The sequence below is a fragment of the Lissotriton vulgaris genome, chromosome 3_1 (genome assembly GCF_964263255.1).
Source record: "Lissotriton vulgaris chromosome 3_1, aLisVul1.2, whole genome shotgun sequence".
Classification (NCBI taxonomy): Eukaryota; Metazoa; Chordata; class Amphibia; order Caudata; family Salamandridae; genus Lissotriton; species Lissotriton vulgaris.
In genome coordinates, this window is record NC_141689.1 from 83576955 (window position 1) to 83591630 (window position 14676).

The following is a 14676-nucleotide window of genomic DNA, read 5'->3' on the forward strand; positions in this document are numbered from 1 at the left end:
TAATCAAGCATCCCCCCCTCCTTCGGACTCATGGTGGCCTGTGAAACTCTGCTCCCCACCAGTACTGAAAGACTCAGTCAGAATACGTTGGAGCCAGGTGGGACAAGGACTTAGCTCTCTCGGCTCAAGTCTGGCACGTTTTGGCAGCCTTCTTCAGAAAGATAAGAACCATCAGAAAATTTCTGGGCTTCCTGCTAGGAGAAAGCTGAAGGACCACGGTTCATGCCCTAGTGACCTCTCACCTCAACTACGCAAATTACCTGGACCTTCCTGGGTTCTTGATTAAAAGGCTCCAAATGGTGCAGAACACAGCAGCTAGGCTAATACGCAAGGTCCTGATGCGCCAGCACATCTCCCTGTACCTCAAACAACTTAATTGACTCCCATTAGCTAGGAGGATTGAGTATAAGGCCCTGACTATTGCGTTCCGCGCCTACGATGGCAGGAGCCCCGGCTACCTGAGGAAGAGACTTTGCCTGTACCGATAAGAGTCGACCTTAAGATCCAACCTCCGACGCTGCCTTACTGTTCCCTGCTTCTCCAAAGCCAGGCAGGGAGTAGGTCCTTCTTGTGGGAACTGCCAAACTATTGAATGACTTACCTCTAGGCCTGGGCAGTAAATTTCGTTCCGCTCGCGGAATTTGGGTAATTTGGCGCTCCGCGGAGATTGCAAAATTGCCCAAAATTCTGCGTTCCGCGACTTTGCAAATTTGTTTGCTTGTTTGTGTTCTCAAATGAGTGTTCGCAAGATTTTTTCCCCCAAGCACGCAAACAGCCATTGCGAACAGTAAAAAAGCATTGTGAACAAGCAATTCTGTGTGTTCGCGTAATTTCTGCGCGTTCGCAGAGATTTTATACCGTTTCGCGGAGATTTGTGTAACGCGATTATGCAAATTCCACCCACCCCTACTTACCTCCCTACTTACACATGTTGAACTCAGAGCAGGAGTTCAGAAAGGCTCTGAAAACCTGGCGCTTTAAGCAATGGCAATAGCTGCTCGGGTTCCTCTACTCTGCTATCCACTGTGCACTGTGCAATGTGACATTCAAACACGGAGTTCCACAGGGCTCTATTCTTAGCCCGTTGCTTTTCAACGTGTATATGAGCCCCCTGGCCAAAATAGTGCAGGAAACAGGGCTTTTAATGTTTTCCTACGCTGATGATTCCCAGCTGCTTTTTTCTTTATCAGCTGCAGATTCTGATAATTCCTCCACCCTACAACTCGGACTCTGTAAAATCGCCGACTGGATGCAAAAAAACTTCCTAAAACTTAACGGCGAAAAAACCGAGTTAATCGTGTTGGGCAAAAATAAAGAACTTTGGGGACCCCAACATTGGCCAACTGAAATGGGCACCCCCCCTACCCCGGTTACTCATGCTCGCAACCTGGGCGTCATTATTGACGACCCACTCAGTTTACATCAGCAAGCGGTAAAGACTTCAGCCACCTGCTTTGCCATATTAAAATGGCTAAAAAAGATCTGTTGGATGCTGCCTGAAAACACCAAGAAAACAGTTGTCAATGCCCTAATAACATCTAGGCTAGATTATGGCAACGTTTTGTACCTGGGGGCGAACAAAACTACTGTCCGCAGGTTGCAATCAGTGCAAAATGCAGCAGCCAGACTACTCTGTAAAATTCCCATCTCTACTCCAACCACTAAATACATCAGGAAGTTACACTGGCTAAAAATTGAAAACCGAGTTAAATTCAAATCTCTATGTTTTATGCACAGGATTTCCACCAACACCGCTCCTAAATATCTGCAAAACCTGGTGCGCCCCTACCGTCCTTCCAGATCTCTTCGGTCTTCCACGGCAAATCATTTTGAAATTCCAAGGACCAGGCTGTCACGCATGGGTGGCAAGTCCTTCTCATTCCTAGGACCTTCTCTCTGGAATTCAATGCCACATACATTGCGGTCTGAGTCGGATTACATCAAATTCAGAAAAGCCTTAAAAACATGGCTCTTTAACATCTAGTTTTCTGTAACCGCATTGCTATTGGGATCTGCCGCGCCGGGAAACCCTTTGTTGGGTAGCTGTGCGCATTACAAATGTTAACAAATAAATAAATAAATCCACTGTGCTAGCGCCAGGACACTTCGCTGGAGGTAGCCGTGCACTTTATAAATGCTCTTTATTATTGTTCTGGAATCCTGACACTGCTTCAGCAGGCATGTATGCAGTTTATCACTTAGGGTACAAAATATAGAATGACTGCAAGATACTCATTCCGACTATTGATGGTTGGGGGACTCAGACTTTCCGGCCTCTTATCAGGCTGCCTGTTTGAGCTTTCTATCAGTGGTATCATTCATAATCCGAGCGCCAATGGTGCTTTTGAGACCACTACTTGGCAGAGGTGGTCTTGTGGGAAATCCCATGGTAAAAACTATGATTCACAGCTCTCAGCCTAACTCTCTGCCCCAAAACTAGTGCTGCAGTACACATATGGGATTCTGTTGCAGAACGGCGCAGTCTTACGTAGTACACAAGCCCTTTAACACCACTGTTCGGGTACCCGGACTTTACACCAGCTACCTGGACTTTACACCGGTTATGGACGCAGACTTTTAAGAGCTGGAGGGATACAAGGTGCATCAAAATAGGTGGGTGATGTGTTCCGCCACCCTCAAGGTGTGGGGGGGGGGGGAGGGGGGGGGGGGTTGTGGTGGAGAACAACCGCTTTAGATATCTCTAAGTTAGACATTGGGTCGGACAAAAGGAAATTAAAGAAGGATGGTCTTCAAAAAGATTTTTACAAAGGTAACCAAGGATATCTACGTCAGCTATCGAATCCACAAGCTTCTCAGAGAGGGCCTCACTAATTCAAAACATGCACCCCAACTCAGCAGGGAGATGGAACTAGTACAGAACCAGTGGGACACCATACGTAGAGAGGTATATAAAGGAATCGCTCATGTACACGGCGGTGTGACTGCCCGTAAGTAGGAAATGTTTTGGGAGAAGTTATTTAAAGTTATAGAATAATCTGTATATCCCCCAAATCCTGAGCGGTATTATTTTAGCTATTAAGCATCATATACTAGAGACTAATAGGTTTCCTGAATGTGTTGGCTGCGGAAGAGTACTCCCCTGCTTTGTGGGGTAAAATATGTATCCCCTCCTCAAGGGACTGGTACAATGGACTTTGGCAGACTGTGGGCATGGAGGAGATGACCTCGGCACTACATGACGCAGGTCATAGATTTGCAAAGGCATGGAGCCCCTTGCTAATATTCTTTAAAGGCTACAGAGCGTTGACTTGTCCCAGATTGCTTCAAGTCCTACAAATAATAAAGTGGTGAATGGACTCCACTGGTACAGATACTCTGCAAGAATGATTCTGTTTACAAAAAGACAAACATGATTTGAATCATAAAACACCACTTTGACTCTTGGATTTGAACCCGAAACAATGGAAGTGTGGGATAGTAAAACAGGTATTGTAGCTGTAAAGGAGATGATTGGGCAGTTTAAGAGGGGCCAGGACAGAGTAGAATTGTGGCATCAGAAAAACAGAGAGATCATGTTAACAAGAGTGACAAAAGAGTACAAACGATTGATCCACTTAGTTCATGGCCTCTAATTATACTTTCCTTCTCCCATAAATATTATCACTCCCCATTCCCTTCATCGCTTGCTTTTCTTGTCTTTTCCTAAAAGAACTATTCATATGGAAAATTAAAATAAAGATGTTCAAACAGGCAATGGGTTTTTTAATGAGGCTTAGAAGCAGAAAACAGAGCACCAGGGCAGGAAACGTGGCACAGCAGCAGTGACTGGGTTGTGGCAACAACAGAGAAGAAGGGGGTGAAGGATGTGATGATGCTATCAAGAAGACTCTGGTAACATGACGTAGGTTCTGGAAGAGACTCGGGGAGTACCAGGTCCAAGGAGGAGCGGGCAGTCATAGGTATGGTGATATCCGTATGAATGCCAATCTGGCATAGGTGCTCTGTATCTCGATGGCAATTCCTGGGCAGCGGTAGATGTGCTGGAGTTAGGAGATGAGGAAAGCAGGGATCTCAGTGAAAGTGAGATTAGGACACGGAGGAGATGCCTGATGCCTCTGAAAGATGCTCAGACCCGACCATATAGGGTGGTCTACTTGAAGTACCAGGTAGGTGGAGCATTGGAGATGGGATGCGGGATGCAATGCAGGTGCTGAGGAGCTCGATGGAAGCACCAAGTCAGAAGAAGAGGCAATAAGACAGTGCAGAAGGTATTGTGATGGGAAAGATGTGAGCGGTCAATATGGGGGTGTAAAGACAACTGAGATGAAGACTCAAGCCATGCAGAAAGATCTGTGGCTGCAGAGGAAGTGATGTGGCCACTGAGAAGGTGCTAGGGCTCTGGGTTTGTACTTAATCATGAATGGGTGAGACCAAGACTAGTACGGCACGGGTGGATCCTGAAGGAGTCACCGAGACAAACCATTGTTTTCTTTGAATTCTTTTGTTAAATATAGAATATGACACGAAGTGTGACTCTCTTAATTAGTGCTTTCGTTCAACACGAAGTCTCCTACCTGGGACCTAATGTCTGATTTTTACTCATTGCTTTGCTTGTCGATAGGAATATAAAACCAATTTAAGGTAATTTTGTTTAGCTGACTTTTGTGTTTGCTTATTTATTAGAGGTGGAACTCATTCAAAAGTGGTCTTGATCTCTGAAAATGGAAGGATTGTGGCTGAAACTGAGGGTCCCAGCACTAATCACTGGGTAAGTCCTCTTTACATTTTATTGTGGGTTGGGAGATGCATGTAATCTTTTCCTCTAGTAGGTGACAGGATATTCACGGCAATATGTAAAGTTGTTGCAGTTATACAGATACATACACTTTCTAAAAGGTTGAAAAATTGATTGCCTACTGGAGTTATCCTAGGTACTGGGGTTGGGGAAATTAGACTCCATCTCACTGGGGGTAGTGTTCTCACTTCTCGTCCTGACTTACATTTAACACATCAGCAGACTTGTGGTCTTAGAGTGACGTAATTGAACCAGCTGTGCAAGACACCTGATGACTAGTTTTAGCACTTTAGATACAATGTTTGGTGACATGTTGTGATCTTGTCACTTAAACTAAGTGACTTTGAATATCTAGTCAATACCAGCCTCAGTCCTCTGTTTACCTGCCACTAATGTACATTCATTCAAACTCTTAATGAGGCAGCAGTTACTACCTCTAATTACAGCCTAATCTGTACTGTGATTGTATGCAGGATAGCACCACAGGCTATCTTGATATTGAAGTTGTTGTTCCGTATCCTTTGTAAGGCATAGCAGGCCCACAGTGCCCGCCCCCTCCGCTGCCTGTAGAAACCCCAGCATAGACCATGGTCTGACTGCCATATATTTCTTTGGACTACACCAGCGCCTCGATACCCTCACGGGTGACTAGTAGCACTCTACAAATCTACTGATTGATTGATACCATGTTCTGCCCTAACAGTCCTACATCATAGTTCTGGTGAATTGATTCTCAGAATGATTGAAGGCCATATTTGTGGCCCAGACCAACACCCAAAGTGTTATTGTTTGACTGACATGTTTGCCAGAGAGGATCAGGAGTTACATTTTTTTTCCTGATTCAGTGCATCTCTGAGAATATGGATCGGTATCTGAAAGAGCATTGGATCTGTTACAATTAAACTTTGCTTTACAACCCTCAATCCAGTGGACTCGGGGAACAGATCCACAGCATGATTTTAGAATGCATACAATGTTTACCCTTTGAAAAACAAGCCAAATTTCCTGTTAGATCAGTATTGTGGGCCTACAGGATTAGTCTGCATTCAATTACTGGTTATTCCTCCTTCCTGCTACTTACAGCTTGGCCAACCGATGCAGCATTGTACCCCCCTTAGATGATTGGCTGAACAGAGAGATAGTCTACAATTGTGTTTGTAAGAGTACCTCTGAGCATTTACTAGCTATCCAAACTATTCCTGAAAAGGGCATGATGCCAGTACATCCACTTTCAGCCAGAAATGCACATTTGAAGGCAAATTAAGGTTAAATTATCACATCCTGTACCGAAAGGTATGTTGACGTTTTTCTTCCAATTTCGTTGAAAATATCTTTACTAATGTTCTGATGGTAAGCAACATTCCTTCGCCTGGATTCCCCACTTGCCGTTTGAGTGTGAAAGTTCTCTCAACCGCGCACAAGCACTACAATTGTTTTAGGGCTGTAAGGGGCAGCCTTTTATCACTACCCATCCCTCCTGTGTTATGCTACATCCTTGAAAAGTACTTCCATATTTACAAGCTACATCATGGAGCAGAAACTTCAACCCTATTAGGAAATGCATACTCAGACTAGAAGAACAGTGAAAATTGAAATATATGGAAGAGGGTGCCAGCAAAGATTCAAGTTGGCCTTTAAACATGCTGGAGGTCATTTTAAACATATATCCAAATGAATGGTAAATGTTGGGATGTTAACAAGGTGGCCAAAGTTCTTTCTCCACCTGTTAATGATAACCCAATAACCCATAAGATCAGTTTCCACGAAGCATTTCTGATATTTGTGGAAGTTGCCGACCTCTGCTCTGCTGACACCAACCTCAGAAGGCGACCATGAACCAGAAAGGATCTCCGATTGGTCGAGGACTTTGTTAAACAAATGCCATGATAGCTGTGGTTTCCCTTCTCTAGTCATTGCATTTCAGTTTGTTTCATGCACACCAATTATGTTTTTTTCTTTTTTATTGTCTTAAGAGAAAGTGAGATGGTTTGTCTTCAATTGCTCGAAGTGGCAGCCATGAGCGCGTGAGAATGCACTTATGCTACAAACTCTTTTTCTGTTTATATCTGACGTGTCTCCTGCTAACAGTAACAGAGCCAGCTTGTGAGGGGCACTGGCTCTTGTTTATCCCATTTCAGGCACGTGGCATTCCTTTCCATTGCAATAACAATTTTTCCGCATTGAGACTCCGTGATTCGGAGCTCCGTGGCCCCAAATTTTCGGCGTGAATCGACAGGCATGCTGTAACCTGGATCCGCTCACCGATCCGGCTTTTACCTCCTGAAGGTTGCTGCATTGGATGTCAGAGTGCGTGGTGGGAACCTTGGAGCTTTTTTTGATTTATGCGCGGCCTCCCAGCCGCGGAGATGCATCATCTGGAAATGTGGGGCCACGGAGCTCTGAATCTCAGAGTCTCAATGTGGAGGCATCCATGGAGGATTGACCAGCCGGATGTGCGAGTGGAGGCCCATTGGTGGGCTTGAAACATTTCAGACAGCCACACATAACTGAAGCACACACTACAAGACCCACAAACCAACGCGGACTCATTCGAGTCGCCCATTAGAGGGCTCATATTTTTAAGTGGGAGGTGTGGCCTCTGCCAAAATGACTGTCGCGCCGCTGAAGAGTGCCATGAGCATGAAACTCGTCCGTGTGAATCGACAAGTATGCTGTAAACTGGATCTGCCCGCTGATCCGGCTTTTACCTCATGAAGGTTGCTGCAGTGGATGTCAAAGTCCAACTGGTGCGAACCTTGAAGCATATATATATATTATATATTATATATATATATATATATATATATATATATATATATATAGATAGATAGATAGATATGTATGTATATTACTCACAAAACAATGACCATATATATATATATATATATATATATATATATATATATATATATATAGGAAATTAGCGAAATCAATGAACTGCTGGCAAAGTTTGGACCAAGAGACATTATTACCAAAACACGCAAAGAAATTGATGAAAGGCTTTCAAAACAGGAGGAGAAGATAAAAGCGCGCAAAATATATAAATTCGCCCGAGACAAGGAAGATTATGCGCAGGGCAGAATCTACACTTTTGCGCGCACATATGAAAAAGCCAAGAGTAATAAACTTGCACAGTTACAAACTAAAGCTGCCCAACAAACCAGCCAAGCAGTAGCTACAACATCAATGACCACTGACTCCATCAACATTGTCAGTGAAGAAGAAATACTTACCAGTGGTCCATCATCTGAAGATGGTGATTATATTGCAAGAAATCCAAATGCAATGATTCTGGACTTGGGAGAGGAAGTTGATTTTTTAGTCTCGGACCGCCTGCAAACACTCAGGCCCCTGACGAGGCAGCAGAAAAAAAGTCAAGACGTAACAAAAGAAGGAGGGAACGCAGAAAAAAGCACAAAGTCGCCGAAAAAACCAAAAAAGCAATATTGGCGCAAAAAGCGGTAGAGAATAATGCTATAATCAATCTCTCCAGCCTGTCCCTCAATATGGCTGAGAAACAACTACTCAGCCTTGGTCTCACTTACTGCCCGCCATCAGACTTTAACTATGCCAAAACCCGGGTTGATGTTTACTGTTTTATTAGAAAACTTAAGTTGCAAAAGTTTTTTAATATCAAAGATGGTCCTTCAGGCAACACCGCGAATAGCAATACCAGTGGAGTCACCGCAAATTTAAATGTGCCTGCTCGAGACGCCAAAGCATTTCTCACTTTGCATCAACTAGCCAACAATGACACATCCAATTCTGTTCCAATCTCTACCCAGGAAGAACTAAGAGAGGCCTCTGTGGCTCAGATGGGCGCAAACAGCAGTCCATTTAAAGCTAAATCAAAGTTCATGCCTGTAATGCCAAGAGACTCGATAGATGTTTTTCATGACGTTATTGTGGAAGATCTAAAACAACTGCAATATAAGATCAAGCACAAGAAGCGTTATAAAAGTCAACAAGAGGAACAATATCTATCCTTGGTCTCGAAACTGAGTAAAGACTACAAAAATATTGTTACCACTGCTGACAAGGGAGGCAATGTGGTTATTTGGCCTCAAGATGCCTACATTGAGGAGGCCATGAAACAACTAAATGACTCCTCGTGTTATGTTAAATCTTCAGGCAAGGACTACAATCTGGCCAAAGAATCACTTTTGAAATTGCTCCACAAATGGAAGAGGGAAAATATGATCTCAAAGCAAGAATTTGATTTCCGCTATGTGGAATTTCCTATAATACCAAGACTTTATCTCCTCCCAAAAGTACACAAACTAGTCACACCAGTACCTGGCCGACCGATTATCTCGGCCATCGGGGGAATGGTAGAACATGTTACCGAATATATAGATTACTTCCTACAGGACTTGGTGAAGGAATTACCAACATATGTAAGGGACACGGGAGACTTCATTGCCAAGATTAAGGATATTCCGTGGAGCGACGATCTTTTATTGATCACCCTAGACATCGAGTCGCTCTACACCAGTATTGTACATACAACTGGTTTGAGTGCATTAGAACATTTCCTTGGTAAGAGACCTGTTGAATGCTATATGCATAATAAGATGATTTTAGAACTTACTGGTTGGTGTTTATACAACAATTTCTTTCTATTTGGTGACAACATCTACATACAAAAGCGAGGTGTGGCGATGGGGGCCTGTTTCTCCCCCAGCTATGCGTGCTTGCACGTAGGCTGGTGGGAGGAACAGGTCCTTATGCACACCCATGGTGTAATGTACAGAAAACATGTCATACAGTGGATACGCTTTATAGATGATGTTTTTATTCTGTGGAGAGGCAATTTGGAAAGTGTCAACAATTTCCTGTCTTGTATTAATAACAACCAAGAAAATTTAAGATTCACTTCTAATGTAAGCGCAAATGAAGCTGAATTCTTGGATGTTAAACTATACGTTAAAGATGGCCGTCTTGTCACTAAACTACATAGAAAGAAAACTGCTGGCAATAACATCTTGCATGCCAGTAGTTCACATCCTCGACACACGATTGACAACATTCCATTTGGGGAGTTGCTCAGGTTGAAACGAATTTGTAGCACTGATCTTGATTTACAGGCCTGCACAAATGAAGCCCTAGACAGATTCAGATGTAGGGGATACAAAGAATCAGTCTTAAAAACTGCCATCCAGAAAACCAATGCTAGAACCCGTGAGTCTCTGTTTACTAACAGTGAATCAATTGCATCAACTGATTCAAGGGAGGAACAAACTCCCAGGCTTATCACCGGGTATAGCAAACAGGCCAGACAAATTAAATCCATCATAAAACAGCGCTGGCCTGTTTTAAAAACAGATTTGGTTCTGGCCCCCAGGCTTCCAGACAACCCTGTGGTTACTTATCGGAGGGGACCCTCCTTTAAAACCCAGATCAGTCACGAATTCCCTGAGCTAGCAAAACAAGAGGATTGGTTGAAATCCCGGCCGGGATTCAAGCGTTGCTCAACTTGCAGAGCTTGTAAATTTGGAAAAAACACTTCCCAATACTTGACACCGTTCAGTCCTATTGCCAAAAACATCAAGGGCACATTTAATTGCAAAACTGATTTTGCTGTCTACATTCTGACATGCACCTGTGGCCTCAGATATGTGGGCAGCACTAAGCTACAGGTGCATGCCAGAATACTCCAGCATTTACGTGCCATCGTTAATAACGATGGCACTTATCCTGTTGCCAGACATTTCAAGGCAAGACATAATAACAACCTACAATGCTTGGAATATTATGTCATTGCCTCGGTCCCTAAATCTAGACGGGGTGGCGATAGGGGAAAAAATGCTCAGAAGACTTGAGTCACAATTTATTATTGAGTTAGACAGCAGATTCCCCAATGGATTGAACACAACGGAAGACTTACATGTTTTTTTATAACCAATCCCTGTTCAATGATTTATTTTGGGCCATTATCTGCTTTCTCTGCCTTTACCCTGTTAATTTCATTATGAATTTTATTACACATACTGTATATCATCCCTTTTTTTAGTATCACATGCACAATTGATTTTTTTCACTGGTTCAATGGATTCACATTACTTTTCCCATTTAAGTTTTGGGACACAGACATTAAGATAGATTTTCTAGTTTGTTTCCTCCTTTTGAATCACGCATAGAGTAAATTTTTTTGGAAGGTGGTCGATATCTGTTGCTTTATCTAAATATATATAAAGGAATGGATTGTAAATCATTACGTTCCATATTGTCGTTACATGTCTATTGCATTCATGCAGTTAATTGAGAGATTGCAAAAGAGTAAAACATAGATGATATTTTTATATGGTCATATGCCTAGCATCAGGTTTCATGAATTGAGAAGCTTAGATGATTTTAATATGAAATTATTTATAAATATTTATATTTATTTATATGCTATGCTTGCACAGAATATTTTGCATTATTTGCACAATTGCATTTGCACTTTATCTACGCGCATTGCACTTTTTCATGACAAATGACCACCAGTAACACTGTGTCTTTTTTTGCAATCTACTATATAGGCGCATTTATGCGGATATCATGTGCCATTTTCAATGCACACTGACAATAATTGTCTGATATAAAATTTACAAAATATGTAACATGGCAACTCACAATGGAATGTTAACACAAATTTGGGTAACAAAATGTAAATATTGTAATTATACCTCCCGCTATTCGATTTATATATATCAAATTGTGATTTAGAAAACAGACTATCTATGTTAGCTATATGTAGTGTGTCCTCAGTTTTCAGTTCCTAATCACATGGTGTTGCATAAAGAAAAAAATCACTAATTAAATTCGTGCAATGTACCCTTTAAAAGGGATGTTCTTTCATTTGCCTGACGATCTGTGACCAAGGGCGGACGCCCGAAACGCGTCAGATTTGGTGAACTTGCCTTTTTAAATAAACTTGCCGAAAGAAGACTGGGACTTGCGTGGTTTTTCCTCGTTGCTGCCTGCCTGGTGGTTCTGTGGTGAAAGACTTCTGTTTGCGCATATATATATATATATATATATGTATGTATGTATATTACTCACAAAACAATGACCACAAATAATGTAAGGCAATATTGACATATGGAATATATATACATATTTGTTAATCCCTAATGGTTTTAACCCCTCCCCTGCTGGTGATGGAACCACTCTGTCATCAGCTGTGGTCGCGCTGTGCTGATGACGGAGCAGTTCCGTCAAGGCCCGCTCGGAACGCCTGCGCGGCGCGGATTCCGCACCTGCGCTGAGCATTCAATTGAGCGGGTGGGGCCGTGACGGAACCGCTCCGTCATGAGCACAGCGTAACCGCGGCTGGTGTCGGAGCGGTTCCGTCACCAGCATGTGCCCGCCACGCGGCCCCCCCGCCCTTTAACACTGCGGCGGAATAGCCGCCACAGTGAAGGGGTTAAAAGCAGGTTTCTGACAAATGGTAATGTACCAGAATGTTTAAATTGTAGTTAGGTTTGAGATTATATTTAATTGGGCGAGGGTTTTAAAAAAAAAAAAAAATGGGAGGCAAGTATCCCTTTAAATAGACACTCCAGACTTTTTGCTGAAACGCGTCAGCCTGACGCTATCGGTTTGGAGCACTATTTGTCGAAATGGAAAAATAAAAAATATTGTGTAACGTACCATATTGGTGGCATCTCCTTTTTTTGGTCTTGCATGCGCTGCTCCAGGAGGGCCTTTAGCCATCTGTCTTCACTTTTCAAGCACTGCGCTTGTGCTTGTGGTGGCATCCACCTTGCGGGAGCGAGCAGCTGCGCGCCACAAGCACAAGTGCAGTGCTTGAAAAGTGAAGACTGATTGTTTTTTAATGTGGTGGATTTCCTTTTGACTCACTGCAATCTAGTGGTCACTGCCATGAACAATAGTTGGATAAGATAGAAAATAAATGCAAATCAAAAGAACATGTCCGTTTCTTTTGTCTATTAATGAACAGTCCTATTTGCTCACCCATGCACCTCTTTGAACCCCCACCCACCCATGCTTCTTCGCGGCTGCTCAGGATCCTGAAGGCGGGTCTGGGTATCCTTATCAGAAAGTAATTCTAAAGTCCAGCATTTGACATTTTAATTAGGGTAGGTTCTACAAATAAATGTTAAATATTGCCAGACTGATTTTTCAGCGCGATTCCTAGTATTTTGTCTGCGCCAGACAAATGCCAAAATAAGACGAAATGCAGTGCATTTTCCTTTCGCTGCTTTTCACTGTTTCTTCTATGTGAAGACCACAGTTTTAGCTTCACGGAGGCTCACAGTTACGGCATTGGTGTGTTAACTCTCCCAGAAAGAACCAGCGTGCTCGCAGACCTCTATGCTGAAGGGGTTGTTGCTTTTTGCTCACTGTGAAATCCGTTACGCCACTGAACTTAATAGCTTTCGCTTTTTATCAGCCTTTGCGGTCGTGTTTTGGAGAGAACATGAGTTAAATTTCAACCAGCCGACACGGCCGCAGTCACGTGACCTCCTACATTGTTCACGTTTTACTTTGAACTTCGTCTTGCCCAAATGAGGAAGCAATGGAAACTGAGTTGAGTTTGTGCTATATAAAACTGCACAAAAAGAGCAACTGGGTAATAATGCCTTGTGGTGTGTTCCCCAACAACACCTATCCGATAAGCAGATTCCAAATATATATAAAAGTTTTATTTTTTTCAAGGAAGGTGTGATTGATGGGCACCCATTACATACATTTTGCAGAGAAAGGTTGTTCTTCCCATGATTTTTAACACTGCACTGCAATGCCCACAACACTTGTTTTTTTGGCATTAACAATGCCTACATTGATACACAACATATGAGCAAGGGGATCGGCTACACTGTGTATTCAAGACATCAATACGTTGGCCATCAGCCTTATAACTCAGAGCACTGGCGTCCTAACGTTAATGCATTCAATGAACGTCTTCCTGCATGTGAGATAGAAACAAACATGGCGAGAGGATGTGCTCTCATGGCTAGACTGGCGACTTTGGAGCTGGGAAACCAAGGTTCGAGCCTCGGGGGCGACCCACATCCTGTGATTCTGGACAAATCATGTAATCTCCCCGTGCCACCCAAAACACGCATTTGCAATGCAATAGGTCTCGCAGTAACGCAAGTTTGAGCTATTGGCATTGTAAGTGGCTATGCCTTTTATTTTGGTGTTGGTTTTTAAAACATAAATAACAGATATTGTCATTTACAATGGCAATGGCTTAAACTCGAGTAAATGAGAGACCTATTGCATTGCAAATACTTGTTCAAGTTGGAGGTGAATGGAAGTGGTTGATGGAAGACGGGAACTGAACTCATATAATGCATGTTACCTAGAACCTTTTCTCACCCCTCTTCGCCCTTCCACTCCCCCTTCCCCACCAACAAACTCCCAATCCCGAATAGATGGCATGTATTTTTTTATTTTTTTTTATTGTAGGGTTTTAGTACAGCCCTAGAACATGTCGCTTTGCAGCTACTTTGAGCACTGGCTAGTGTCTCCTGTCAGCAAACAGTTGTACCAAGTAAGTCTAGGTGACTGGGGAGATTCCTTCATTTATTGGAGTTTATCAGGTAACAGTATGGAAGAATTTGGATCTTGCAAGGGCTCTGTTTGCTGGAGGGGGCGTTCCCAGTTATGGTGGTTGGTCCCTGAGCCTGTCTTCTTAACCTTCCAGATTTAGTTTAATTACCTTGCGAATAGCGAGCTTTAAATTAAATTTGAACTTTAGGTTAAAAAAAATCTTAGTACTATTTGGAGAGTTACACATTACTAATCACTGTTGGGAATATTCCATTTTTAGGTCTCACGTGGCGTACTGCGCACATGCGCAGTCGAGCTTGCAAGATTTAATGTTTTAGAGTGTACTTCACTAGCAAGGTTTAAGCCCCACCCCTCTTCTCCTTTGGCAGGCCTCCTAAACTGTAGCCAGCCAT

At 42.9% G+C, this 14676-nt stretch overlaps 1 protein-coding gene across 1 annotated transcript in view; it reads left to right on the forward strand.

Annotated features, from left to right (window-relative positions):
* Window positions 1-4649: 4649 nt before the first annotated feature.
* Window positions 4650-14676, forward strand: part of NAGK (N-acetylglucosamine kinase) — a 196607-nt gene continuing 186580 nt past the window's right edge. Inside the window, exon 1 of the mRNA XM_086960108.1 lies at window positions 4650-4729. The gene's annotated coding sequence lies outside the window, so the exon portion shown is untranslated. The remainder of the gene's footprint in view (window positions 4730-14676) is intronic.